The following is a 25,036-nucleotide window of genomic DNA, read 5'->3' as shown; positions in this document are numbered from 1 at the left end:
GGGACTCGTGGGGAGCTTCCCAGAGGAGGGGCTGGGAAGCAGAGGCTGGCATGTTCTCCGCAGGGAGCAGGAGGCACTCAGGGGCTGGGGCAGCTCCTGCAGGTGTTTGCTCGAAGCGTTGACAGCTCCGTGCAGGAGCAGAGGACCAGACTGAGATGTGTCACCGTCTTCCGCCTCCCACCGCCGCCGTGTGGGAGGCTGGAGCGCGTCAGGATTTGGTGGCCTATTTTCTGTGCTCCTGCAGTGGCTGGGACGAACAGCCCTGCTTTCCTTTTGCCTTTGTCAAGCTCTCTATTGCAGAATTTCTGAGACAGAGAGAGAGGGCATGATTTATGTCTGGAGTGAGAACTGAGCTGCCCCTCAGAGTAGGCCCTGATCAGCGGCCTAGGTGGGGCCTAGGAGCCTTTGACGCAGTGAGAATTCAGTTGTGGCGCAGTTAGAAATTAAGGTAACTAAAAAGTAATGAGCTATCTGAGTGTGAATTAGGGTAGAGCTGCAGTGTGAAAAGCCTGACCACCTTAATACAAAGGTAAACAACGTTAGCTTGCCAATCAGAGTGCCTTTGTAAACTGTAAACTACATGGAAGTGTATATAAACTGCCTTCTTCTCTGGAATAAAGGGAGAAGGTAGCATTAACCATATTGGTTCGACCTATCCCTGTCCAGCTTTCCTGTCTTATGAGGACCCTGGTGTCGGCTCTCAGTGGATCCCACAGCAGCTGCCAACAGGGACAGCTCCCCAGCATGTCTGAGGGGCAGGGGGGAAGTAATTTCTCACGCCCGGGGTTGTGGAGCCACCCTTCAGTCCCCTTCTGCCGAGCCCCAGAAGCTCGAAGCCTGAGTTTGGAGCAGATGGCTCCTGAGGAGCTGTCAGAACTCCTGTCAGTCAGGGGAGGTCAGGCAGGGAGCAGCAGGGACACAGAAGCACTGGTGACAGTACATATGTGCTCTTACTCTAGGGCTTGGACTGAGTAAGTAAGTCTTCTTCATTCTTCTTTTTCTGGTTTTGAATATTCCTCCCTGCAGGGAGCTTTATTCCCCAGTCTGGCAGTCTGGGAACAAAAGAAAGACTTTAATAGCTCTTGGCTTCTAATCTCAGGGCAGACAGAAAACTTCATTGTGACCTCGAGCAAATTATTTAAACTCTTAACATCAAATTCACCTCTATTCATGCTCTCTGCAACCTCAATGTCATTATATTGAGAACTTAATTTGTTCTACATTCCCTCATATGGAATCCCAAGAGCAGTGTTTGTCTTTCTCATAAGCATTTTTCAAGGAAAGATTCCCTTTCTGGTTTGGCTACAGTTCTGTATTTTGAAGTATTGCAGGAGCTGTGGACTGTGTCTTTGTGGGTTTTGTCTTCAGTATTTGGGGTTGGATCATGGATGAAAATATAGACTTCTAGGAAGAAAGGTTCCCTGTTTGCTGTATGTGCCACATGGGAAGAAGGCCTGCTACCTCAGCACAGGCGTTCTGCTCCCCTTTAATTTCCTGCTTCCATGAGTTTTTCATTTTCCATGCTGCAGGTGCCTTCTGGAATCTCCCAATCTCCTGGACAAGGGCGGTGCTGACAGATCCCATCTCGGGCATCAGAGGCAGAGGCAGCCTCCTCCTGGTGAGTTGCCAGGCTGATTTCTCTCCTTTTTTTTTCAAGCATTTGGTTCCAAAGGTGAATGATCTGCCCCTAGGATGCAGAGGGACACTTTTCATCTCCTGTGGCACGTGCTGCTGTCCCAGCTCAGCAGCCCCACGGCTGATGAGGGAACAGGTCCTGCTGCAGCAGCTGTTTCCAGCTCCCCCATGTTTTCAGCTCCTGCCTTATTTAAGTTGCTGGTTCTGATGAGTTGGGAGAAGCTTACAGACCAAGGACAGTGGCTATAGGCCCCTTGCCTCTAACACTTGCCCTACAGGATCTTGTGATGCTTAAAAAAATACGAACTGCTCGTCCAGGCACAGCTGTTTGCCTCTAAGATAAAGGATGTGAGTGCATCAGACCTTAAAAGGTGCAAGAAACACATTTTTGTGTTGGTACTGCCCTTGGATGGTCATGGGTAAACTGATGCTTGGGTCTTGGAAAAGCAACAGTGTGTGGTTGGCTGGCTGCAAACAAGGGCTGCTGTGCATGTAGATTCACAATCTTGTGTCTATCCAGGCCTGGTTGTTTAAAAAAGAGTCAAGAGCAGCCATCCTGAACCACAACAAACAGACATTCTCCTTAGGATTGTGCTTGAAGTGGAGGGATCAAAACCCTGGAGTGGGTAAAGAGAAGCTTGTTGGGCTGATGGCTTTTGCTAAGTCGCATTTCTCCTGAATAAATTGACAGCAACTTGTGAAATTCTACTGGGGCTGCACTTGCATTTCTGAAGTATCACCTAGGCAGTAGCTCAGGCATGCTTTATGTTATGCCTTTCCCAGAAGAAATATGGCAATATCTGAAGCCTGGGTTTCTTTGGTGAGTATCATTTTCTCTGTCCCTTTCATTCCATGCAGCTATTTAAATCTCCCACTTTGTTTCTTTTGTAGAGGAATTTAGGATGAACACTTGCTCCTGCTCTTGCACAAATAGGAGTTTTCCCAGGTGAAATATTTTCATATGATCACAAATTTGGGGGGTTTTAAGAGTATATTACAGGCCAAGTGGCTTTAAAAAATGGACAGCATGAGTGCAGAATTCCCTCAGGTCTGCAGTGTCTGGCAATGTCCTTTGTGCTGGAGCAGGCTGATGAGGCACTGCTCAAGAGGCTGGAAGCACATCCCGAGGTTGTGGCTGTCCTTGCAGGGTCAGTGCCATGCTCTGCCCTGCTGGGAGCTGGGCACAGCCCTGAGCAGGGCTGAGGGGCTGCAGAAATGCCAGGCACACAGGACAGACACCTTGCAATGCCCCACCGCTGCAAGGAGGGCATCTCACAGCCAGGGCTCTCAGGGGTACAGGGTGTTCAAGGAGATGGGCAGGAGGCAAAGGGAGGGAAAATTGGGGTAGTTTTCTTCTTCAGATGGCTTCTAAAAAGGGGAAAAAGGGGGAAAATGGAAGGAAGTCAGCTCAGCAAAGTGGCCCCTGCTCCTGAGAGCCCAGGCTGCAGATCAGGAGAGAATCACTGCTCTGTGCTGGACATCCTTTGCTCGGTCAGGCAGGACACAGAACCCTCAGGGCATTTATCCCCGAGGGAAAATAGGAATAAAAAAGCAGCCGTGGATGGCTCTGCTTCCCTCAGCGTTGTGTTTCAGACTCCTTGCTGCACCAGCAAGTGTCACTATGGGCTTTGCTATGCAGCAGGGGAGGGAATGTGAGGCTGAGCACAGCGAAACCCTGATCCTGCTCAGCCACACCTCTGCCTCCAGCCAGTGACCCTGAGCTCTGCCCTCCCATCCCTCCACTGGCATTTCCTGAAATTATTTATTAAAACTTTCACTCTACAGACATTTTATGGATAAAATCATGTGACAAAATCTAATTTGTTTTTGCCTCGTGGGAATGATTCCTGCTTGTAATAATCGTGGTTTCATCTTAAGAAAGTCTACTTGGTACGCCACACTTTTAAGTCCAGCTTGTCAGATTTTCAAATTTGGATTTGGAGGTGGGTGTTCATTGGGGTACATTGCTACTTCTTCAGACAAGAAAATGAAATATTTATTAATTTAGAAAAAGGAGTGAAGTGAAATCTGTGACTGCAATTTTATTTCTCCTCTTCTTTTTCGATGTTGTTGAATATTTTGGCAGCATTTTCAATGTATTTAATATTGGATGGGGAAGTGTGAAAATGGAAATGCATTGGGGAAATGGAAAAACACCAACATTCCTGTTACTGAAACAAAACTAAATTATTATGACAAATAGCATCATGAATATGGAAAGGAAGCAAGGTTGTATTTTCTTCTCCAACTGCCTAGCCACAGTTTCATGTTCCATAAAAAGAAAATTCAGTCACGTGCCTGTGACATTGAAATGTTAAGCTCTTAAATATTACCTGCAGGAGACACAAAACTCATTAAAGATACTACTAATAAAAATTTCTTCCTTCCCTACATAAATATTTACTTTTAACCCTTTGTACCCAGCTGATTTAGGATATCACAAAATCCCAGAAATTACATGTAATTTCATTCACATGTGTGTAGAATTGGTGTTTTGGGTGAAATCCTCACCATGCTGGAGTGAATCCCTATGGTTTCTTATCAGGCTGGGATTCCCCACTTTATTTCACAGTCATGTGCTCTGCACCTTTCCCCAAATCTTCGGGAGTGTTGCAGGAGGTGTGGGAGGGATGTCAGCAGGGCTCTGGAACAGGAACAGCTCAGAGCAGGCACTCACTCCCAGCCAGCTTTGGGATGTACAAGCTCCTTCCCACAGCTGGAATTCTTGATGTGAGGGGCTGGTGTCACCCTTTTTCTGTTTTAAAAACAGAAAAAGAAAAAAGGTTAACTTTATTTTTTGACTTTACTATATATACAACAGTAAAAATGACAGTGGATTGGAGGGTGAATGCCACCTCTCCAAACACACTGGTTAAACCAACAGTCTGTTAATTTTTTTACTCACAAAGAAAAATGTAAAACAATCATCATTTACATGAACATGTGTGAGAAAACTCAGTTGAAATATGTAAATATTAGAAGGTATAGGAACTTTTAGAAGAACTTTAAAACTTTTAAAAGAACAGGGTGACAGGTTGGGGGTGGCTTTGGGGCTGGCAGCATCTCAGGGAAATGAGAAGCAGGAATGCATCCATTGCTCTGTTTCATTCATTCCTGCTGCAGCCCTGCCTTGCCTAAGTACACTACAGAGGGACATTGACAACAGGAAGAATGAGTAACTTCAGGGAGGAGAATTAGAATTGTTTGACCTTTCATAGTCTCTTTTCATCAGCTCTACAGAAAAGAATATCATAGCTCAAAGCTCTTGTTCCCTCAGGTTTCTTTCGCTTTAATAACATTCCTGCATGGATGTAATAAAAGTCTCTTTTTTCATGAGCTCGTTTTTCTCCCTTTATTTCTGCTTGCCATTCTTGACTTCACAGATCGTGACCAGGACAATAGTAAAAATTTCAGACAATGCTGGAGGAGGCAGCATTTTTGTCTTAGCCACCAAGTTTCCCATTTCCATTGTGTTCATTACAATGTGCCTCATAAAACATTTGATATTATAGATTCAGAAGGTCAGCTGGTGAGGTGGCTTTGGAGGAACACCTGGAGTCATCTTCAATAATCAAACCCTGCTCGTTACTACGTTAAGCTTACAAGCTGTGCTAAGCCATGGAGCCCTTTTTAAAAGCTGGCTGCTCTTCTTCTGGAACAAAGTGTTGTTACAAAGAGCTGTTCATTTGTCACAAGCATAAAGAAACGTGAATTTGTTGACTTTATGATCAGCTTATGGAACTCATTTCCACGGGAGGTCATCAAATTTTGTCTGCTTGTACTATTAGAGAAAAAAACTTGGTTAAAGAGAACTCCTCCAAATACACATTCTTTTAGTCCGTCCCCCATCCACTCTAGGCAGCTGTTTGCTCTCTGCTCCCTGAAGTTTCCCTCAGTACTGCATGTGCTTGTGCTTTGAAAGAGAGGAGATAAAATCATTCTCTGCCAAACCCCTGAGACCGCAGTGATTTTAACCTGGTTTCTTCTCGGGCAATTCTAACCCGAGGTGATCTCTGCTGAAGGACCTGATCTTTTGGGCTGGTGAAACTGAATGTGTTAAAAAACCAACTTCAGGCACGTTTCCCTCAGGAAGGAGATGTAATGCTGGTATAAATATGTGTAGCATGATTTCTGTGTCATGGGGCTTCTGTGCCTACCCTGCTCCTGGTATTTTTGTGCTCAATCCTTGCTGGGTTGCAGGGGGAGTATCAGGGCATTTCTGATTTCTTACCATAATATTTTCATAATGTTTGATCTTTAAAGAACTGCAGAAAGGGAAGCTGTGTGTGTGCCCTACCCTGGTCTCCTGAAATCCCTTCTAGAGGAGGGGGACAGTTTTGACACCTGTGTCTTGTACAGGATAACACACAGGTAGCAGCACCTGGAAAAACAAAGATATTAACACAGCTGATTCTTCACTCAGTGAGCAAATGCTGCTCAGCAGACAGAATATGTGAAAACCAACCCAATCTCACAGGAGTCTGCATTGCTTAAATCTCTAATATAAAAATAAACTTTGCTCATAAAGAAATATTGTACTAAAATTAAACAAATATTCTTAAGAGACACAGGCATTATGGCACGTCCTCTGGAGTGTAATAGCACATGTGGTTTCATAGCTGGATCCCTTTTTACTTACAAATTGATACTTCACAAGATGCTTTAATCATCTTTCATATCTAAAGCAACATTCTGCCATTTGGTTCTTCGGAATCTCTGTAATAAACACACGAGCAGCTCATTAAGTCTCACTAAACACTTCTGTGTTAGCTAAGAGTGATTTCATATTTTAAACAGATAAATGGGCCCAGCATGCCTAAATAACTTGTAGATGGTAATCCATCATGCCAGCTGCTTGGTGTAAGCACTCAGGGTGGCAAGTGCTCTCCCTGCAGATCCGAGGCTGCTGCTGGGTTTTCAGAAGAGGAGCAAGTTCTTTTTTTAACCCCAAGCCCAAGGAGCATCGAGTTAATCTCCTCTTTAACTATGCTGGTTTCCTTTGCCCAGTGCGCAAGGGACTGTGGCACATATAGTAAATTACTGCAAGAAGAAATCTCCACCAAGGTAACAGGTGCCAAATAAAATATATTAGTCAATAAAAAAACTATTAGAAAGCAAGTCCTTTTAATGTGATTTACAAGAGGCTGAAGTTACAAAGCAGCAAATGGAAAGAAAGAAAATTACACCACGAGCTGTAAAGAGGTCCGCAGTTTTTGTGGTAGATATTGGAAATAAAGGAAAAACTCTAAGCAGGCATTGGCCATGGCCTGCTAACATTCATTCCCAAAGGAAACAGTCCAGAATTTGAAAGGGAGATGGCAGGGAGATTTATTTGTGGTGGTCAAAGCTCAAGTACAGAGGCCATGCTCTGATCACCTTCCTCTGGTGATCAGGGAGGTTTGTGGGGAGGAAGTTATTGTTTCGTGTGGCCAAGAACGTGGGGACCAAGGAGAGGAAGTGATCAATTAATAGCAATTAATAATCAATTAATAGCTCCTGACAGGACAAAATAGCAGTGCCTTGGAGCTGAGTGCCGCTGCTGGGGGACCTCAACTCCACACAACAACAACTCTGAGCAACAATTCTGAGGGTCTCTGGCTGGAGCATGGGGCCACTACTGGGGAAAGGGGGTTTTGCTGGGGAAAGAGGGTTCTGCTGGGGAAAGGGGGTTCTGTTGAGGAAACAAAGGTTCTGTTGAGAAAAGAGGGGTTCTGCTGGGGAAAGAGGGGTTCTGTTCAGGAAACAGAGGTTCTGTTATAGAAACAGAGGTTCTATTCTCACTGGGCTGAGGGGTGGCTGTGAAAACCCCATTTTGCCACAGGTTCCCCCTCCCCTGAGGACTGGGAAATCCCTTTGCCGTAGTGAGAATCAATGAAAGGAGTTATGTAATGGGTCGGGGTTTTCAGAGAAGGAAAACATGATTATTATTTTCAGGATCTGTAATAAATCCAAACACGGAATGCTAATGTTGACAAAAGAGATTTCTGCTGCTATGAACCAAAGGCTGTTTGCACAGTAGCTCAGAAGCAGGAAATCTCCCGGAGGTGATGCTGAATAAAGCATGTGCATAAGTAGTGTGTTAGTTTAGCTCCAGGTCTGTGGTGGATCTGAGTGCCTTCATAAATTTACACCAGCAAAAAAAAAAGAAAAAAAAAATTAAAAAGAAAAAAGTTTAAAAAAAGCAAAAAGAAAAAATAAATGGGTAGACTGCTTTGAAACAATTTGTCTAAATGATGTTATATGATTGTGTGTGGAGGCTGGGGGGTGGCAGGAGAAAAGGAAGGCAAAAACCTTGTCAGATTATTTAAACAGCCCACTCTGTATTCTGGGAAGGCCGATTCAATTCCTGCATCCTGAATTAGTGCCTGCTACTCGAAACAGCAATAGCAGGGCTTGCTGCAAAGGCAGGCAGCACAAAATCAGTAATGTGAGCACTGAGCTGCTCCTCCACATTACATGCTGTGTCATTTTGTAGTGTGGCAAAATACTGCCACAGCTACACTTCATAATTAGGGATTATTTTACACACATCTGCATTATAGTGTCTGTCTGTCATTACATGACTGATATTCTGATGGCTTGAATGTATTTGAGAGCCAGGTTGGTGTTAGGATATTACAGGTTTGAAGGTAAATATTATTGTTGTGCATGTTTCCCTTAAAATCTCCTAAAGCTAATCAGTTTATCTTTGAGGAGAGATACACCTGGCAGCGACACAAACTAAAAAAGGAAAAGAAAAGAGGAAAGATCTATTCTACAGAAATAGATGGATAACGGAACTATGCCTCCTATGTGATCTGATGTGTTCTCTCCTGGCTGTTGCCTTAGTTGAGGCTCAGAGTTTTCTTCATGAGCCTGTGGGGCTTAGAAGGGACATGGAAGAGTTGCCTCAACTGCTGAGCAGAGAGGAGGCTCTGGATGCCAAAATCTGCTGCCAAGCTGAAGTCAAGCACTTCTAGGGTGACAAAATGCCAGCTCCTGTGGGACTGACTGCATGGGATGCACGATTCCATAAAAATGAGCTTATCCATGCTGAAAATGCATGAATGGCTCTCAGCTCACCCAAGGAAAAGTCAGTTCCCTGTGACTGCCTGCAGTGAAGTCTGCAGACTGTCTGTCCTTCTGTCTTCTGTCCTGCAGGAGATGTGTCCAAGGAGGGAAAGATGGGCTGGACCTGCACTGGAAGAGGTTGTGTCCATTAGGATGGTTTGGCTGAGAATCCCAAGGGTGAATTGAAAAGCCTGACAAAAGTGAGTACAATAACTGAAGTATTTTTAGACCAAAGTGTCTTGGGAAACCATTTTTGAAAAGTGGAATAATTTGCCTCCTAGAAAGTGCAATTAATGTCATAACATTTAGCATCATCAGCTACTTATTGCCTATAGTTCAAATTTCATATATTGCAGCAATTTGCAGAGTTGTGTCTCCTATACAAAGGGAAAACAACATGCAAAATATTTTCTGATTGAGATGATGTTAAAATAACATGTAAATATGGTGAAAGATGTCTGCCAGATTATTTTTTTATCTGATCACAATTCCCAGTAGAGAAAGCAGAACTGAGTACCAAAATACTGCTTCATTTCAGCAAGCATTTGCTTCAACATGCCTCAATTTTCTTGGAAGGATTTCTTCTTCCATTCAGTGATCCCAAAGGAATGGAGGGTTAGTTTTGTGAATAAATCTGCAAACCCAATTTGGAAAATGGGAAATTGATACTAGTTCTTCTTAAATTTCAGTTTTCTTGAAATAGACATGCAGAATTGAGATCTGTGTAGCTGGGAAATAACTTTTGGGAAACCCAGAAGAGCCATAGGCAGGATTCCACAGGGAGTGGGTCTGTATGTCTGTACAGAATTTGGCTGTCCAGGGTGCAAAGTCACTGTGAATAACTCCAAGTCTGAAGAACAGGGTGAAGCACAGGAGTGTGGGAAATACTGGGCAAATTTGAGAGTCTGAAGAGTTGGTAAGGGATGAAATACAACAAATCAGCATGGCAGCTGCTTTGGTTTTGCCATTGGTGGAGTAAAGCATTTGTAAATTTGGTGAATCAAATGCGATACACAAAGCATGGACTGGAAAATTCACTGTTCCAGCCAGGCACTGAAGGGAAATTACCCCTGGGCTGATAGAGGGGTGGTGGTTTTCATGTGTCTGAGGAAGCAAACAAACCTAGAGAGGGCATTTGGGCACTGAAGAATGGCAAAGAATGGTGGCACTGCCAGGCCAGTCTGGAGTCCAGCCTGGCTCCTCTCAAAAACACTCTGAAGGTTGGGGGGCGGATCTTCATCTGCCTGAAATGAGTATTTATCACATAGCACCTGCCTTGCCTGTGCTGCCCCTGTGCCCTGCAGCCACAGAGGGATTGTACAAACAAGCACATGCAGCCAAGGGTCATACCTGCAAACCACCCTTGGGACTTCTGAGCTGCCCATTCTGGCCATTTATTGCCTGCTGGTATAAGGAAAGCCAGTCAGCCCCCTCACCTCAGCTTTGATATCCTCCTTTCATCTTCAGGCAGGAGGAAGTGGGATGCAGCAGGTGTTTGTACACTGCTGGCATTTGCCATTAGAAATGATAGAAGGAGATGGAAAAGTGCTGTGGTGTCTCGTTGGAGCTGCTGTCAGTGCTCAGCCAGATGAGAAATCAGGCAGGAGCTCTGCAGGACAGGGAGGAATCCAACTCCTTTGGACTATTACTGTCACAGGGTGCCAGTCCAGGCATTTCCATTCATTCTGCTCCGTGCTGTGTTAGTTCTGAGGTCTGTGCCCTGCCACCCCAGTGTGTGGGCTATTCCTGGTTCTCACCCTGGGCAGAGCTGTCTTTATGAGGTCTTGCACTGTATAAATAGACTGGTTACCTCAGCCTTCTCCTTGCCAAGCCTGGCAGGAGCCTTGTGCACGTCACTGCCAGCACTTCAGCATTACTTTGCACCTGAAAGTACAGCAGGACCCCAGAAAATATAAAAGTGCAACTGGCATGTGATGCTTTGAGCAATAATCCAAATGATGTATTGATATACAGGTGTGAGAGAGAGCTGGGAAATAATAGAAATCCATGGCAAAAATTGGTCTTTATCTGCCCTGTGCTGTGCTATGAAAAATCCAGCCTTGCAGCCAAATTGGATCCAATTCAGGGATTGTTTAAATGAGCCAGCTCTCTGTTGGTGCTGGCTGAGAAAACTACTGAGGTATTATCTGTGTCGGCTGTACAGCAAGAACAAAGACAAATAAAAATTGCATTTGCAAGCTCTGATAGCCTCGGTGGTGTGGGACAGCATTGCCTGACAGCAATAACCCGTAAAAACCCCACCAGCATGGATCACCTTACAGAGATTAACTTCCAAAATAAAGGAGGTTCCTCGTGCAAGGCAAAGCACATTTTTCTGAGGGAACTGAGGGGGTCGATAATGGCCCTTTGAAAACCTTTTCATTGCACAGGGAAGAAAAATTAACTCTAGATGGTTTGGAGTTATTGATGGGCTGAGCTCAGCCACAGTCGGAGGTGGGTGGGACCTTACAGCTGCATTCCCAATTCTGGAAGAGCAAAACTGGTTCTAAGCAAGCTGCTGCTGTACTGGAGGTGCCCAGCTGGCAGGACTGGGATGTGGGAGCTGGAAACATCCAGGCTGTAATACATTCTGGGATTTCTGCTGATCCCCAGGTTTGCTTGCCCTTCCCAAGATGTTCCTGTCGAAAGAGAAAAGCCTTCTACACTGCTTTGCAAGAGAAAAGCCTTCTACACTGCTTTGTAAGAACATTACGAGACTTAGATAGCATTCATGAACGTGTTGTGAGGATTATCTATGCTTGAGAATTCCATTAGGAAAAGAAATCTATGCGTGAATTACTAAGTAACATAAATCCCTTTAACTGAATTTTAGACTGAAGTGATATATTTATTATTTACAATTATTCTCAATAGGTAAATACATAAGATTTGTGTGAGAGATATTTACTTTCAGGTTCCACTTGTTTAAGAAATACTTGGTACACTGTATTTTGATTTCTGATTGAGATGTATGATTTTGAAAGGAATTTAAATTTTCAGGCCAGCATTCCAGACCTCTGGGAATTCCTAATGTAAATTCATGAATTAAGACGACAAGGAATTAAACAGGTTATCCAGATTAGGTTTGTAATACGAAGCCATTTCATTAACATAAAAGCTTCTTTCAACCCCAGGATGATTTACTAACCTGTTTCATGGCAAGCTGCTGGTTCTTTCTCGGTGACTCAGCTTTAGCAGTGCCATCACATGTTTGAAAGCCTGGTGAGCAGCAGGTCAGCGAAAGGCAGGCTGGTTTACAGGTGTGCACAAGAATGCAGCTCCTGCAGGATTGTAAATGGAAAGAAATGACGATGTCTGACTCAATTCAGAAAGCTGAATTATTTCTTTATTATAACTACGCTAAAATACATTACTATACTCTATCAATGTATTAATATATATATTAATATATATACTCAGGATTTTTCATAGAGGAGCACAGAGAGAAGAAAGAGAAAACAATTTCTATTTTTGCTCCTTGTTTTCCCATGTGGAATGTGTTTGGAGAATTGTTTACCTGGGGTGTTGCTTGGTTGGATTCTGGTGAGGATTGTTTGAGCTGATGGCCAATCCAACCCACTGGGGCTGGACTCTCAGAGAGGGGCAGGAGTTGTGTGGGGGTTAGGGATAGAGTCAGAGAAAGCAGTGTGTAGTTTTAGTATCTCCTTTTATATAGTATATTATTGTATTTTAGCATAGTTATAATAAAAAATTAATTCAGCCTTCTCAATTGCATCAGACATCGTCATTTCTTCCCATTGGGTTGGCCTGCATTTGCAATACACTTCTGTCCCAAAAACCTCAGCCTCGGGGCTCAGGGAGGGCTCTCTCCACTCTTGTTTTGTACAGCCTCTCTGGCCTCGCTGGAGGGTTCTTAAAGAAACTGCTCCAGAGGTGAAAGTGCTCTCCAGTGTGTTTATCAAACTCTCAGGAGTTTCCATGTGCTGCATGTACAGCACACAGCAACTGCAGCAGTTTCTGACAGCCACTCAGCAGGGATGGCTGCTTCCAGACTGCTCAGCTGTGAGGAGATTTATGCTAAAAGTGGAAATGCAACCATGTCTGGGCAGATAACTGTGATTGTCTAACCACAGCTGGGTGGCTGGAAGGTTTTGGGTCCATCCCCAGAAGAGTTGGTGTGGACAGCATTCCAGCCACAGCTCTGCAGGGAGAGCAACTCCTTGGGAAAGGCGGCAAAAGTTCTGAAATTATGGCTATAATTTGGGCAAAAATTGAGATATGATCCCTTCTGGCTTGCAGCTCTGGATTAAAGTTTCTCTGCAGGGTCTATTTAAAAACCCTATTTTGCCCCAGATGTCAGGGCACTGAGAGCACCAATACAGGCACAGCCTCACCTGGAATCTTTCCTAGCAGGCTGCAATAAAGCAGCTGTTATCTAATGTGACACCAGGAGTGTTCCAAGGTGCTGAGTGATGTCTGTGCATGTGATGTATGTGCATAAATCCATTAGCACTAATGGCAGCTAATGGGCACAGCCTACTAGAAGAGAAGAGGCTATTCCTCAGTGTCAGACACTAATAAAAATGACATTTCAATTTGGATGTCCAACCTTCAATTTAGGCAGCAAGTGCTTCAGATGAGTTTTTGACAGCCCCAGTGCCATAATTAACTTGAGGCTCAAATGGAATTGTTTATGCTATTTCAGCTGCTTATTCCCATGATTGAGGGCCCCTTTCCCTTCTGTGGCTTTAGGGGGAAATATTCACTTGCATTTAGAAGTTTTGTTGTGCTGGTCTGCAGAGTGTTACAGAGGCATTTACACCAGCTGAAAGGCTTCACTCAGTGTGCACAAACACAAACATATCTCCAACACAGAATGGGTTGGAGGGACCTTAAAGCTCATCTTGTTCCTACCTCCTGCCATGGCAGGGACACCTCCCACAGTCCCAGGCTGCTCCCAGCCTCATCCAACCCATCCTTGGGCACTGCCAGGGATCCAGGGGCAGCCCCAGCATCCCTGGGCACCTGTGCCAGGCCTGCCCTCCCTCTGAGTAAAGTATTGCTCCCTAATAGCTCACCTAACCCCACCTCCTTTAGCTTTTGTACAGAGAATTACAAACCACAAGGGGTTTAGTGGTGTAATATTTAAACTAACACAGAGTAGAAAAGTAGAATTTTAAGGTTTCTAGGATGACGTTGAAAAAAGTACAAGATAGAAGAATTTTAGTTTGTCCTAGCCTTCTTCTTTTTCTCCTCCATGTCTTAGTGTGATAGTAGCACTTTTCTATTAATTTAGACATTCACAATCTAACAGAGATGATAAGAATTGGTAAAGAAATTATAAACAAAGACACGTAGTTTTGAGTATATAAAGAGCCACCCAAAGCTCAAAGGCAAAGAGTCATAGTAGACTTGCTAACTTGAGCTCAACAAGTCAGAGAAAGAACATATAAATAAGAAATAAACAACATTATAAATGCAATCAGAAGCATTCTGAGCTCCTTCATTTAGCTGCGTTCAGGCTAAGAAAGCAAAGACTCTTTACAATCTCTCTAGAGACACCCAAATCTTCAAAAGCCCAAAAGAAATCAAAAAGAAATCACACCCAGCCTCCTCTGCCTGCATGCCTGGCTCAGCTGGCACAGGAGCAGGGAGGAAGGCAGTGCACATCTGGAACTCAGGGTGCTGTGTGAGCCATCTCACTAGCTGGTTTAGGGCTCGAGAGCTTTACACTGCAATATTTGTCTGGTAATTTATCTTTCTTTTTAATTTCCTGAGAAGTTCTCTTAAAGGATATTGCCTCGTAAGAAAAGAAAAATGAAGATTTATTAACAAGCAAAGAGGATTGTACATATCCTGTTTAATTTGCCTGGATGTTTCTCTGACCTTTGCTGATTTTTTTTTTTGCCAAAGATAAGTTGTGTGGGATGCCAGCTCTTGCAGGTCACACCATCTGTATCAGCCTTCCAGCTCATGGGGGCGTTTGGGGTGTGATTGTATTGAACCACAGCTGCCACTCAGACAGCAGAAATATCATCTGACAAACCTGACATGTGGCCTGGAGCAGCTACTCAATTTTGTGGTGCTCTTTATGGATTTGATTGTTTCAGCATTCATGGCAGTAATTTTCAGTCACTTTGATTATGATTATTTGAGCACTAATTTTTCACAGCATCCTCAGTGGAACCTGTCAGGGTTTCTAATGTTGTAAATGTGGCATTTCCATAAGCCCAGCTCTTGGTACATCAGTTCTGCCACTGCCCTCAGGGCTGGGACAGCCTGGGCAGGACAGAGGGTTGTTTCAGGGGTATCCTGGGGGTCTGGGTGAGAAGTTTGTGCTCAGCTCTGAGCATGTTCCTGCTCATGCTGAGCAGTGCTGAGACCCTGGGACAGCTCCAAGGAGGAGAAGGAAGCTCTGAGGTGCAGGGTAACCACAGCTGCAGGCTGCTGAGAGTAAAAGGCTTTTAAAATCATGGGGATTTGGGGTTAAAAGGAAAATTAAGCTTAGTAGGTCCTGAAAAAAAAATAAATACCCTAGGTACATTAAGACCTTGTACCTTGCTAGAACTGCACCTGTGTAGCCAGTACATGATAAATGATATAATTGTTAGATGTGATGATTGTTTAGTAATTAAATAGAATTACTGTTTAATCGTAAGAATAATCATGAGAAACTGTGGTCAGGGGCCTAAGAAAGATCACGAGAAACTCATGTCAATGTATACAACAGAACAATATGAGTTTAATGATTAATATGTAAGTCATATAACGACAGAATATAAAATACGCTCAGCTCGAGAGCCATGTTGGAGTCAGATTTGGGTCTGCCCCCCTGATCCCAGAGCTCTCAATAAAAGCAGCTGCAGATAATGGTATCCTGTGATTCTCTGTGCTCCTGAGCACTGACAGTGTGAGCCCAGCAGCATCACCCTCACCTGGAGCAGCCCTTGGTGCTCACTCCCCTCTCTATCAGACACTCCTGCTGCAGTTTGCCTCCTTCTGAAGTCCCAGTGCTCCTGCTGGAGCAGCAGAGCTTGGTTCAGGTGCCTGGAGCTGTTCCTCTGCTCGAGACACTGATGTGGCTCAACACTCTGAGGTGCTGGTCATCAATTTGATAGTTAAATATGGAGATTTGTGCTCAGTTAGCTTCTGCATCCTCACTGGGGTTGGCTGGGCGTGTTTCAGGCTGGGGTTATATATGAAGATTTCAATCTGTGTCATAAATTCACCATCATGATGCAGCTGCTGGAATAAGTGCAGGAGGGAAGGGCTGAAAGGAGAGTTCCCCATGTGCTGCTCCAGTTCCTGCTCTTGTTCCATCAGTGTCCACCCCAATGACTGTGTAAGGGGAGAAAGTACTCCTCAGAGTGAATTAAGTGGATATAATCTAATCCTCAGTATTTTTTTAATATCTGATGTATTTGAAGAAAGATTTTCAATTATGATACCAGATGTCTAGGGCTAGAGCAGTGGTTGATGTAAATCAGTGTAGCTCTGTTAATTAGTGACTGAATGGAATTTCATTTTAAGCCAGCACCACCCTTTGTACAAGGGAGTGAATCCAGCTGTGAGATAAGTCACATTCAGACAGTAGGGATGCTGCTTCTCCAGTCTAAGTGAAAAATAAAAATTAAAAAAAAAATCTAACTGTTCAGCTGTAGTTGAACACAATGGATGGATTATGAAGACATTGTGCCCTTCATTATTGTGTTAATATGTATGCAGAAATCAATCAACCTAAACATGATTTACTGTTGTTTTTAGAAAAGGCAGTTAAAGGTCTCCTTTCTTCTGGTAAGTAATGTAAATGAGCAGAATATTAAATCCTGCACTATATCCATTAGGAAATCAAGCAGTTAAACAAGTATGAGTGGATTAATTCTCAGAGCAGTTTAAAAGCTTTTCCATTAAGTTATTAACTACACATTAGCAAAGAATAATGCTTAATGAAAAACGCCTTCAATATCCCAAAATACACAAATCAGCGGAACATAGAAATGTTGGCATTGCTGCCAAATATTACTGAGCAAGAGCTGCACTGCACAATTGATACAGGACCTCATTAATGACACAGTCCAAAGCGATGAGATCTTTAATGTATGACATGAGCTCAGCAGGGTAGAAGGAATAGCTAATTATGGTCTATTAGTGCCAGGGAACGTCAGGAATGCTGCGTGGGGTGCGGTGTGGTGGGTGAGGGTGGTTTTTTTTGTTGTTTTGGGGGGTTTTGTTTGTGGTTTTCAGGTGGGTTTGTTTTGGTTTGTTTTTTTCTGTCTCCTTTTGAAATGTAGTTATCTAGATTTTGTGCTCATCCAAGTGACAGAGCTGTCAGCAAGGAGCTGATTTGCACCTCGTTCATCAATCTTAATTTTCCACTGCATATCCTCATCCACTTCTCCCCTGCATCCAGTCCCACTCCAGAGTGACAAGAGAAACCAGTGTGTCATGTTCAAAATGCCATCCCTGTGTAGCTGAATGTACTCCTGGACATGGGCTTTTTTTTTTTTTTTTTTCTTTTTTCCCTGCAGAATTAGGGCATGAAAAAGGATAATGAATGTTAAGCAAAGTTAAAAACAGATTTAGAGAGAATTAAAAGACAGAAATGCAAGATTAGGTTGAACTCACACTTAGAGGGATTAAGAGACTTTTATTTGTCCTTTGATCTCATTTGTGTTGCTGTAAAGATCTTTAGAGTCAGTGCTATGGAGGATTATCACTGCTCTAAATGATTGTTGGGATTTGCAGTCATGGATTACACGCAGGAAAAAGGGTCTCCCATGGAAATTGCACAGACACCTCACTCACTTCAGCCTCCTGTTTTAACTGAGGATTAAAATCCCAGCAAATGCTCTCCACTCAATTACCCAGAGACAGAGAGAGGCTACACCCTGTGATGCCTTAAGCTTTTAGTTTTTATATTTCCCAGATCCTGCACTGCATCAGTGTACAACTGAACTCCATGTAGAGTGTCAGTAAGCTTCTCCACACTTTGGTCAGACAGAGCTCAGGCAGATTCACATGAGCTCGTGTCCTGTGTATCTGGATTCCTGCCCCTTACAGCTTCCATGGCTTAAGTGTTTGCCTCTTTAAGTGTTTTTGGGGTTCCATGTCTTAAGTGTTTGCCTCTTTAAGTGTTTTTGGGGTTCCATGTTTTAAGTGTTTGCCTCTTTAAGTGTTTTTGGGGTTCCAAGTTTTAAGTGTTTGCCTCTTTAAGTGTTTTTGGGGTTCCATGTTTTAAGTGTTTGCCTCTTTAAGTGTTTTTGGGGTTCCATGTTTTAAGTGTTTGCCTCTTTATGTGTGTGTAGGGTTCCATGTTTTAAGTGTTTGCCTCTCTCCTTGCCTGGAGCTGGGGGAAGTGCTGAGCCCAGTGAGGAGTTTTCTGAAATTTCTCCTCTTGTCCCCTCCAGGCTCCTGTCAAATCACCTTCAGCAACAGGGAGGCTGCAAAACCCCAAACATGCTAAGGTAACATTGCAGAACTGAAAGAAAATGGTGAAGATTTTATTAACACTGACAGTTTTATCTGACAGGCTGGAGATTAGTGCAGTCTCCTGCCAAATACCTTTTTGGTTTTCTCCTCCCATGGTCCTATGTTAATAGAAGTTATTTTTTCCCCAATTAAAACCGCAAAATCCACCGGAGATCTTATCAGGTACTTCATGCCTTGAGTATGATGGATCTCCAACTGAGAGCCTCTTAATCCCACCATAATACAAATAGCAATTGTACAGGATCTATCCAAGAAAACATTACCAGAAAATTTATCCTGATGGGTTTATAGAGCAGCCTTCCAGGAACCTAATCTTTACTCACATCTACTGCTTGCAGTATGGATATAATTGCAATGAAATGCATTTTCTCAGAAAGCAGGGGAAAATAAATATTTTCCTAATGAGGATCTTGTACTTGAGAAACTCCTTCTTCTCAGGAATGATCAGACTGAGCAGTTTCCTTAACACAGGGAGACAGAGATGTCTTTAAAAATAAGGGTTTGCTGACTCCAAGTTAGGGAACACACAGTGAAGACTAAAAGAGCCCCACACTTGTTTCTTCCAGTTGAAATGTTATATTCTAGGCTCAAAAAGGAGTCACTCAGACACATTTTTATTTTAGTATCTTCAGATGCTGTGAAGCCAATGGCACTGTGTAGGAACAGAGAATCACACAGTGGTCACTCCAATCCGTTCTCCATGGTCCATCTGCCCTTTGTGCTAAAACCAAAAAATGTTTCCCACCTCATCTGTTGTTTGCAGGGATGGGCTCTCCTATCCTCCCTCTGTCCATTACCAGAAATGTGAATTTGCTCCTTCTTACCACCCTTTGCTATAAAAAAAACAGTTATAAAGGTGCAATTCCACTCACAAGACCTGTAAACTGCAGCCATAATTCAAACTCTCCCTGCTAGGGAAGAGGAAGTGCTTTACTTTTTCACAAAAATTTTCTGCTATTTTTTCTTTTTTGTCAAGTTCCTCTTTTGTCGTGAAATACCTATAATTGCTCCTTACTCCTGCTGCTGGATTGTTTTTCTTTTCTGATAAAAATAGTGGAAACTTTAATTGGTTTCACCTTGTGGAGGAAGTGACAGTTCTCTCCCTCCTTTAAGAGATGCATTTGTCAATTAAATAATTTTGAATATTTATTTGGGAAGCAGCTCCCAGCTGCTGTTTATTGTGCAAATGCAGCAAGTTCTCTCAAGCACTGGAGTGTCAAGTTATCCCTTTTTTTTAGTTTTTATTCAGTGTTCAAAGAAACTCAGAGCTCTGTAGAAGCTGTAAGTCTACCCATGTGAAAATGGGCTGTGTATTCCCTGAGAAGATTTCTGGAGGGTCAGAGCATCAAATTCCATGTATGTTTTCATCAAGAAACAGAAAGGAATAAGAAACCTCTGTATGATTTGCCTGGGTCAGGTTGTAGATGTTTGCAGGTTGGCTCACTGATGCAAATGGAATGATCTCTTCTCTTCTCTTCTCTTCTCTTCTCTTCTCTTCTCTTCTCTTCTCTTCTCTTCTCTTCTCTTCTCTTCTCTTCTCTTCTCTTCTCTTCTCTTCTCTTCTCTTCTCTTCTCTTCTCCTTCTCCTTCTCCTTCTCCTTCTCCTTCTCCTTCTCCTTCTCCTTCTCCTTCTCCTTCTCCTTCTCCTTCTCCTTCTCCTTCTCCTTCTCCTTCTCCTTCTCCTTCTCCTTCTCCTTCTCCTCCTCTCCAAGAGCAGGAAGATTTGAGCTCTCCCTGCCCACAGAAGATTTGCTGCTCAGCAGGAAGTGGTCCCCAGTTGTTTTTCTGGTTCATTTAAATGGAACTCTTCTGTTGTTGATTAAAAAAAAATAAACTATGAACAGACACCTCCATTTAGCCTTTGTTCCCATTTGCTACAGAGACCTTCCTCTGTTCATCAACATGGATATCCTTGGCTTTATGACCACTCAGCATGCTAAAATTGGGGACTACACACTTCAAAATACTCCAAAAGAGACTCCCAGAGAAGCCAGTGGCCTGGAAAACCAAATAAAAATGCCTCCAATTAATAAACCAAGCAGTCCTAGTGTTCTGATTTACCTGCAGTTTATCATGGGGATGCCTCTTGTTCAGCAGTTTATTTAGCTCCATTAATAACACTGCCTGCTGCAAGCTAATGTTGCCTCTTGGTTCCGGATTATTCATCTTTGTTTTGAGCAAAAGCACAGAATATTGGATCCCATTGTGTTCCAGCTCTTCCATTTCTCATGTTCCTTGTTTCCTTCTCCTCTTACAAGTTGTGCACATCCATCTAAAAGTGAAATTGCTTCATACCAAAAATAAAATTATAAGTCCCTGAAGGTTTCAGCTTCTGTTGCAGTCGCAATTGTTCACCCTTTCCAGTTTGTGAGCAATCATCATTTAACACAGAACTCAAGTCAGATTTCCTAAAGAGAAAAAAAGAAAAAAGTGAAAGAAGCTTGATGACAGAATGTGTTTTCCTGTAAATCACCCAGATGGAGCACGGCACAGCGATTGTAATGCAGGGCTGACACTCCTTTACACTGTACAGTCATCGAATATTGCTGCCATAAACACGATAAATCAGAGTGCACTGTAACTGCACTGCACTCCCAAACACCACACTCCAGCCTGATGCAAGCTGCCAGCCATAAAACATTTCCCTCTCCCTCAGTCACTTGTTTACAGCTTGTTTGCTGCCTTCCTAAACTTTCCAATGGCTCACACTTGACATCAATTGCTGTGGCAAAAGGAGCATAAATGAGTGAAACAGACTTCCAGCCATTGAACTTGGGCAAATCACTTCTGGCAGGCCATGACTGAAGTAAATTGTTTTTGCTTCTTAAGGCAATTTCAATATAATTTTTATTTTTTCCTTTGCTTCCTTGAAATAATTTTAAGAGGGTTCATGTTTGGATGACCAGCATTAGAAATTCCCATAAAAGCTGAGCTCACAGCCTACTCCTGGTTCCTGGTGTTCCTGGGATGCTGTGCTTGGCAGCTGGGTATGGCTCTCCTCTGCAATGCCCGGGGGCAAATCAGTGCCTTTGATGGCTTTTACAGAGTGTACAGTAATGTTTTCAAGATTTCACATTCCTGACAAATTTTACCTCCCATTTCCCATCCGTGTTTGGCTGGAGAGGAGCGTTTGCTGTGTGTGGATCCTCTGCACTGTGACTCAGGGGCTGGGATTTGCTCTGTCCCTGTGGGACCCAGCACATCCCTCTGGCTGCCCCCAGACCCTGGCAGGGGCTCACAGACCCTGGCACCAAGTCACAAACACCTGTGGCTTCCATTTTAGCCCATGGAAAAAGCTGCCAACTCTGTGTGAGGAATTACAAACCACAAGCGTTTGAGCAGTGTGGTAGTTGAATTACCAAAGGGTGAAGAAGTAGAATTTTGGGGTTTTTAGAATGGGGTTCAAGGGGACAAGATGGAGGGATTTGGGCATGTCCTGACCTTCTTCTCCTTCTCCTTGCCCTCCATGCCTTGCTGTGCTGGTGACACTTTTCTGTTGGTTTAAGGACAGACACACTGTCCAACATAAATGACAGATATTGGCACGTTATTGTAAACATGGCACAGGCAGTTTTTGGTATAAAATGCAAACACTGCCCTGAGGGCAGACAGAATGCCATGGCCGAGCTGCTGGCCAGAGCTCAGCAGGGCAGAGAGAGAATGTTCTGGAGAAGGGAAAATAAACAGCCTTGAGAAGCTGATCCTGCACATTCAGACTCCTTCTCTGGCTGCAGGGCTGGAAATGAGGATTTTACACTCTTGGGGTCACCTTGACACTCAGACCCTGAGATGCCCCATTCCAGCTCTGGATGAATTCTGGAGGTGACATCAGCAAACTAATTACAGAGAGCACAGCCAGGAAAACAGCACTTCGGGTACCTTTTAAACACATCGAGCTCCTTTTAAACACATCTTTCTCTTCTTATTGTCCCTTGTCACAGATTAGCAGTTACTGCTATGCAGTGAGTTTTTTTGTGGGCTGCTGTTGTGATATGTCAGCTGTTATTTTTCAGGTGTTCTTAAACAAAACAAAAAAGATGAGTTTAAGTTTTCCAAGTATCTCTCTCTTTTTTTTCCCCTAAAGCTGGGCAAAATTCTTTCAAGTGCTTTGTGGCTCCTTGGATTCAAACTGTGAGTTGCTGTCAGAGGAGACTCTTGCAGGATAAAAATAGGAGCTTTCCATGGGGGTCTGTCTTTAAAACACTTACAGTTGTTGCCTGGAGAATGCATTTCATTGCTACTTTACCTTTCTCTTTAGTATTAAAATCTCTTTCTTCTCGTGTAAACAGAGAGGTAGGGCAGCTGTGAAAGCTAAAGACAAAATTAGCTCTAAATACAGCAACTGTTAAGTGACACATTCTAGAATTATGACAGCAAAATAAATCTGCTCAGAGTCCACTATTTATCATCTGCTGGAAACCTCCCTGTGATCTGGTATCAGGGACAGTATTAGCTTATTAAACATCACCGCTCAAGCAGGGCAGAAGTAAAGGCTTGTGTTTTCTTATAGCACGCTTTTATTTGAATTCTTGGCGTGGGATGACAATAAGGCATTTCAAAATCAATAATTTACAGAGATATTTTAGCTTTTACAGCAATTAGAAGATGAATTATAAAGACAAATTAGACAAAAAAGACAAATTATAAAGACAAATTAGTGGAGTTCTCTTAAAGCTGCAGCAAAAATCCTTCCTGGCCCTGAGATGTGGTAAGGACTCAGATCTGTAGTTCAGGATTCCTGCCATGCCTGGCATTCACCACTAGAATGAGTTATTGTGGTGAAAACTGTTCCTGTAACTTCTCTGTTTTGCCTAAATTAAATTTAATAGAAGTGAAACATTGCTATTTCTTTTAAAATAGGATTGAAACAGAAATTGTATGTGACATTCCTGAGCCTTGCAAATAAATGCTTTGGTTCCCCTTAAGTACAATATAAAAATTAACTTAGGAGAAAATCCTAAATAAATTAACTGTAGCATGATTTATTGCTCCTAAATTCTTGAAAGTTGATTTGAGTAGCTGAACATTTTTGGTGCCAAGTGGAAGGGATGGAAAGCAGTATATCCCGCCTCTCCAAATTACTGGTTTTTGGGTTGGGTGTCTATTTTAGGTAATTCAAGGTTTTTGCTCATCACTGTAAGAAAAACGAGAACTTCCCAAAGACCTTCTGTGGGACAACTTAAATTCACCAGTTCCTTTTTTCATTGATGAGTTAAAAACACCTGCATTTCTAACAGTTAGAAATTCATAGTTTAACTCTTTCTATTGCACAGTTTAACTCTTTCTATTAACTATTTCTATTGCACAGTTTAACTATTTCTATTAAGTATTTCTACTGCACAGTTTAACTCTTCCACAGGATTTGGGGCTTATCAAAGATCTTCAGGAAGAACATGCAGTGACACTGGGCTGTTTTTGAACTGTGCTAAGGTGAATGAAGAGCCCATGTGCATTCCTAAGTCACGAGATGTTTCTGAGAGATAAAACTCCTTTTCCTGATGCAGAAGCCCAGGAACCAGTGCAGTCATTCCCATTTTTTTGACTCCAAGCCCAGGACTCCAGGAAGATGCCTGCTGGAAAATGAAATCATGGCAGGCATGGCTCTAACTTCATTTTAGGCAGCTGGGCTCTCTGCTGTGGAACAGTCATGGAAAAGAAAATCCAATTTCTCCCATTAAAGCCTGGTTGCAGGAGATTCTGAGCTCTTCTGGGAATCAGAGGGAGCTCTGTGCTACCCCCCTTCCATTTGGGAACTGGAATGTTGGTGGATGGAACTGGAGTGTTGCGAGGGATCCTGTTGGTGTTCACCTTGAGCCAGGCCTCACAACAACCAGGGAATGAAAGCAGGAGGAATGAAAGGTTCTTCAGCCAAGCACAGCCACAGAAGATGTTCCCCACCGCACACGGGGTGCAGAGCAGAAGGTCTGGTGCAAAGAGCTGAGATTAATTAGATTCTGCTGAGCCAAATGGCATTTGACACACACTACACAATATCTGCATATGTTATTAAAACTATGGGTAAGTAAATGCCATTTCTCATTCCCATTTGCAGAATGGACCATTTTGAGGCCCGGTAATTGCCTAGATGTGACATCTGTGGGTTTTTTTTTCAAAATGCCAAGGGATGAATATTTTTATTTACTGGTGTTGACTCACTCCTCTTCCAGCCTATTGGTTCCCTGCCCTTGTGACTGAAGGAGCAGTGTTAAGAGAGGTTTGCATGCAAATTTTGTATTGTACAAAATTATCAAGCTGGTTTCCTTTCCCATTGTCTTCATATTTGTCTGACAAATCCGTCAGTTCAAAACAGGCACTGAATTGTGACCTGTTGCCTTTCTCTCTTGCAGGCCTGTTCTCTCTCTTCATTTTTATTTCCTGATATGTGCCTAATTTTGGCATAACTTTGGATCCAATAGTACTTAAATGTGCAAACCAGCCAAGTAGTTTGAAAAATATATTAAAGTGCCTGCCAGAAAATAGTGTTTTCCTCTTCTGGAGAGCATGTTAACACCGATACCATGCTCTTGATGAAACTCCTCTGTCCTGAGAGAGAACTTCCATTTCTCCTCAGGGAATTGGAGAAATGGAAGTTTTGCTGTGTTTGCTTGCTCAACCACTTGGAGCAGAAGTAAATTAATCTTTTTAATAATTACCCTGAATTGTTCAGCTTAAAATCAACACTTCTCTGCCCTTAATGCATGGTGTTGGCAGAACCTCCCAAAATGGCAAAGCACCTTCAACCTCTGATTTAACCTCTGAGAATTCCAAGGTTTGCTTTTCCTCACGTGCTCAAAAGCCATGTAATTCATACTGTGTTTGCCAGGTATGAAATCCCAAATTTAATGCACCCTCTCAGAGAATTCTGCTTTCTCTGAGACCCCACTGAGGGAGCTCCATATCA

General features: G+C 43.1%; 1 long non-coding RNA gene across 2 annotated transcripts; it reads left to right on the top strand.

Annotated features, from left to right (window-relative positions):
- Positions 1–1,375: 1,375 nt before the first annotated feature.
- LOC115497405 (uncharacterized) lies at positions 1,376–20,456 on the top strand. 2 transcript variants are annotated; one of them, XR_012058408.1, is made up of 4 exons: positions 1,376–1,618; positions 8,776–8,885; positions 18,054–18,110; positions 19,848–20,456. It is a non-coding gene; the product is annotated as an uncharacterized lncRNA (long non-coding RNA). The 2 variants fall into 2 exon arrangements; XR_012058409.1 differs by having other exon boundaries at positions 1,377–1,618; positions 19,853–20,456.
- The last annotated feature ends 4,580 nt before the right edge of the window (positions 20,457–25,036 follow it).

This window comes from Taeniopygia guttata, chromosome 15, assembly GCF_048771995.1.
Source record: "Taeniopygia guttata chromosome 15, bTaeGut7.mat, whole genome shotgun sequence".
Taxonomy (NCBI): domain Eukaryota; kingdom Metazoa; phylum Chordata; class Aves; order Passeriformes; family Estrildidae; genus Taeniopygia; species Taeniopygia guttata.
Note: the sequence above shows the minus strand (reverse complement) of the source record. Positions and strands in the feature narration are given on the sequence as shown.